Below are 4,563 nucleotides of genomic sequence, written 5' to 3'. Positions count from 1 at the left end.
TGCAGCCAAGTAGGCTCAAGTAAAAGTGCCATTTCCGGAAAGCCGGCGTCGTTTAGTCGGGACCGGGCTTTGGTGGAAATGGCCCTCCCTCGGGGAGGGGGGCAGGGGGCACCCTAGCCGGGCGCCACTTTGCCCGCGGAGCTTTTAACGCCGGACGACCGGGGATATTTACGCTAACGGTTCTGAAAAGTTTTTACGCCGACGAACAGTATGAGAGAAGCCAAAGAAGAATAAACGAGAATCTAGAGAGAGAGAGAGGGGGAGGGTGAGTGGTGTGTAGCTATAGGTCAGCTTTAAATCAGGCATACCGGTTGGGGAAAAAAAGGATCCCTGTAAAATCAAGGCTTTCATTGTCTGCTTCATCGATAGTCACGATAGCTTCCTTCTTGTTCTTTTATTTTTTGTCAGGGTCCGCGTCCGAGGCTGCCCCTGTCCAGCCTGTCTCTTGGACCGGACGTGGGGTAACTGGGCCCTGGGCCCGGGCCGGGCTACCCCTTCACGAAAATGATAAGAAGGCAAGCGGGAGGAGCGTCGTGGGTGAAAAGGGAAAGGGGGGGGGGGAGGAAGAGGGGGAGCGAGGGGAGCCACGACACATTCAGTGGAGCAGAACCATACACAGTGCCATTTCGCCCCAACAACGCGATGGCAGCCCAGCCTCTCCCTCCCCTCCCTCCCTCCCTCCCCCAACAATAATAAAATGTTTTTAGTGTCTGTGAGAAGCGCGCAGCCGCACAGGGACGCCGCTGAATGTAAGCGTGGCACTTGGACAGTAATAGCGATGTCCCCCTGCCACTGCGTGTGTGTGTGTGTGTGTGTGTGTGTGTGTGTGTGTGTGTGTGTGTGTGTGTGTGTGTGTCTTCGACTATCCCCGCGCGGCTATTAGCAAACGACGGCTTCCACCACCACCACCACCAGCAGCAGCAGCAGCAGCCCGCGGGGGCCCCCCATTCCGCAGTAGTCCGACGAGATTGTTCGCTCGGCCGCCGCGCGACACCAAAGTTAGGCCAGAAGCCCCACGGCGGCGATTGAGATATCCACATCCACCCCCAATCAAGCCATCTGCCATCAACCACCCCTCCCTCCGCCATCAACACCCGCCCCGTTCAACTCGATAACAACTTCCGCCGTTGCCTGCTCTTCTCTCCGCACGTCGCTGCTCATTTATCGCCGTGGCATTCGACCGCGCCGTGTGCTGCGGCGCGCCTGCAGACTGAGCGCTCTCCTATACCTTCCATCGGCTCCATCCTTGTCGCGCTCTTCGGCGAATCAGTCGCCTGGAGGGAAGCGCGCCGTCGACGCCGTCCTCGCCCTGCGGGTGACCCTCGCCGTCAGCTCGGCCGCCCGGCCCGGCTTGTTAGGCACGCAGCGGGAGGCAGCCGCCGCTGCGCACTGCGCAGCGTCCTCTTTTTATTATTAATTGATTATTAAGTGTTTTCTTTTTCCGCGCCAGAGGACGCGGCATCTTCATTTGTGTACACAGCGGTGGCGGCGAGACGGGGTGGGCATAGAGGAGGGGGAGGAGGGGAGGGAGAGAGGGGAGCCAGGGGAGAGGAGGGGAGGATCGGAGGGAGAGGCGTCCTTATATACCGCATATATCAGCGCGCTGACAGCAGCGGATCGCGTCATTAACTCCTTGTTTCGATGCGTAGCAACAACCACCCCTCCTCCTCCCCCTTCCCCGCTCCACCGTTCTTCTTCTTCCCCCGCGCCCCGTATATCAAATGTCGTATCATTAAAATCCGCGAACGTCTCCACTGTCCGTACCAAGCCTTGCCGGGCGGGTCCGGCTCGTCGGGCGGGTCCGGCGGGTCCGGCGGGTCCGGAGAGGCGGCCTGCTGTCCAACCCCGCCGAATGGCCCATGAGCCCAAGCAAGTGCGTCCTCGGGATGGACATTGTGATTGTCCTTCACGCCACCATAGACTAGACCCGGGGGCTGCCTGGCTAGACACCCCTTACCTCGTTAATGCTTAACCTTATTTTTTATTTTTATTTTTTTTTTTTTGCCCCCTCGCCTCATCTCATAATCTATTTCGTTGTGATGTTTATATATATGGAGTTGAAAGTGTCAACAAGCATTTTTTTTCTTCGCGTAGCGACCCCTTTGGCCGTTATGTAGTGAATCTTGTGCTTCAACAACCCCCGCGCTGCTTCCTTTGCGCTGCTACACCCCCCTCTCCAGCGTGTCCGTCTCGTCATGGAGAATGGCGCTGTTCTCCATGGTCTCGCCTCGCGCTGAGTCACGGCCAATGGCACCCGGACGCCCGGACGTTAGCGGACCGCATACTGCAGTCCGTCTCCCGACGACAAAGTCCCGTTTGGTCGCGAGCCGTTGGCCCTGCTACAGTATTTGCCCTCTTTTGTTTTGATTTATCGTGAGCTCGAGCCACCAGAGAGTACGACGGTGCAAGTACCTACCGTGCTTTAGACGATCTGCTTCACCACGGAAACAGTTCGGACTTTAAAATATACCTACGGTGCGGAAGCCGGGCTCTCTGGTGCGCAGGGCCCGGGTCGGGGGCGGCAGGCGGCAGGCCCGTCGGCCAGCGGTGCGCAGCGGGTTGCCTATGGCGAGACCCGCGGGCGCCACGGCAACCTGCCCTGCGAGGGCCGCCGCCGTGTCAGCCGCTCTCTCCCCGCGTTTCATCCAGCAAGCAGCTCAATGCCTCCCCCCCCCCCCTCCGAACAAGCATCTTGATCGTGGTTAAATAAAGGGCAGTTACAGAGGGTGTATAAAGGGGGAAAGAAAACGCTCATAGTAAAGGTGCGGCCCCATTTTGGAGGCTCGTCGCGGACGCTGAAGGTGAGGCGCTCCGCCGCGCGGCCCTACTCCGTGCGCCGGAGACTCCACGACGCCGTGGCACGAGGCGAACGGAGTATCTTCTGCGCGGGGGCGCCGCGGGGGGCACAACTTTGGGAAAGGAGCGGGGCGGGGAGCCAGTGCAGACTCTAGGTCCGTCCGGTCCGCGCCGCGGTGACACCTGAGGACGGCGTCGACGACGCGGAGGCGGCGGCTGGGGCAAGTGTCGCTACAGCAAGTTGTTTGTTAGCGGCTGCAATCAGCCGGTGAAGGGACATTTCGAGTCTTCTTTTACTCCACCTTTTCCTCACATTCCGATTGCCCCCCTGGTATGTATGTGTAAGGTACATGAGCAGCGGGCCTGTGCGTGTGCGAGTGTACTGTATGTGGACGCAGCACCAGCAGCTCCGTCTCTCGTGGAGCTCAGGGCGGCCCTACTGTTTACCCGCCTGAAATAAACCTGCGCAGGGAGGCGGGGCGTGGCGGCGCGGCGGCGCGGCTGCAGCCAAGTAGGCTCAAGTAAAAGTGCCATTTCCGGAAAGCCGGCGTCGTTTAGTCGGGACCGGGCTTTGGTGGAAATGGCCCTCCCTCGGGGCCGGTATGGTGCTGGTGGAGGCGCGCAGCGCAGTCAGCTCCTGCCGGGGCCCGGCGAGGAAGAGCTGTCAAAGCAGATGTGGGGCGTGGCGTGGAGACCACTGTACAGCCCGCCAGCCTGCGCCGCTGAGTCAGCTGAGCGCCCTCATGATGAGCAGGCTCAGCCGCGCTAAGTGACGCGCTGTACTGTTTTTGGTCGCGGGCGTGACGGGCCCTGCTGTGGCCCGGGCCACCGCGCAGGCCGCGCCGCTATCGACAGCCCCCAGGACGCCGATCACGTCCCAGCAGGGCCGGGGGCCGCGGGCCACACGGTCGCGGGACCCGCGGCTCGCTCGCGGCGGCTGCAGCGGGGCCGGCTGCCGGGCTGGGAGGCGTGCGTGGGAGAGACGAGGTTCCCGCCCGCCGCCGCCGCCCGCCTCACCCGTCCCGCGCCGCACCTTGGTAAAAATACCCCGGCCGCTACGCCTTGCCGCGGCGGGCCTCTCGCTCGCTCCCACTCCAAGCTGGCCGTGACGGCGACCCGGGGCCCGCCGAGGCGCTGACGGCCACGTGTTGTCGGCTGGTCCAGCTCGGCTCTGTACAGATGCAGGGTGCAAACTTTTACCCCGCCCGAGGACGCCGACCTGCAGGGCAAGGCCGCGGCCGCGGCGGCGCGCAGGTTGTCTCATCCAGGGCTCGCGGATGGCGCTCGGCGCGGGGCGGGGCGGGCGGTGTGGGCGACCGGTCGTAGTCCAAATAAGGCCCGTGCTCGCCAACCAGCCTCGCGGCCACGGGCAGACGTCTGGTCGCGTCTGGTCCAGGCCAGGCGCGCGGCGGCTGCACTGCTGCAGTCCTCGAGGTCGCTCTCCCCGACACACAACGGCAGGAGTGGTGCGCGGTGCGGTGCAACCGACTGCTGCTAGTGCCCCGGCCCCGCGGCCCCGTGTGTCCCGGATGTCGTGCCAGCCGGCTGGCGGCGGCGGCGGCGGCAGGCGGTGAGGACGGCGACGCCGTCGTCGGAGTCCTGCTATAGCCCTGTGCTCGCGTATATGCACTGGGGCCCGGCGCGATAGTCCGGGTGCCGCCCCCTCCCCCTTTCCCTCTGGCCTCAGCTCTCGCGGTTCTGGGAACGCTGGCGCCGTGCTCCGCCCTGTCACATCCTCCCCCGCCTTTGGCCCGTCCGCGCCGGGCG

At 63.2% G+C, this 4,563-nt stretch overlaps 1 protein-coding gene across 2 annotated transcripts in view; it reads left to right on the top strand.

The window, feature by feature from the left end:
- The first annotated feature begins 2,943 nt into the window (after positions 1-2,943).
- The window catches only part of LOC113209115 (talin-1), a 45,944-nt gene continuing 44,324 nt past the window's right edge, over positions 2,944-4,563 (top strand). For both annotated transcript variants that reach the window (XM_052269021.1, XM_052269018.1), the window contains exon 1: positions 2,944-3,127. The gene's annotated coding sequence lies outside the window, so the exon portion shown is untranslated. The remainder of the gene's footprint in view (positions 3,128-4,563) is intronic.

This window comes from Frankliniella occidentalis, unplaced genomic scaffold (assembly GCF_000697945.3).
Source record: "Frankliniella occidentalis isolate FOCC.00 unplaced genomic scaffold, Focc_3.1 Scaffold80, whole genome shotgun sequence".
NCBI classification, from domain to species: Eukaryota; Metazoa; Arthropoda; class Insecta; order Thysanoptera; family Thripidae; genus Frankliniella; species Frankliniella occidentalis.
Note: the sequence above shows the minus strand (reverse complement) of the source record. Positions and strands in the feature narration are given on the sequence as shown.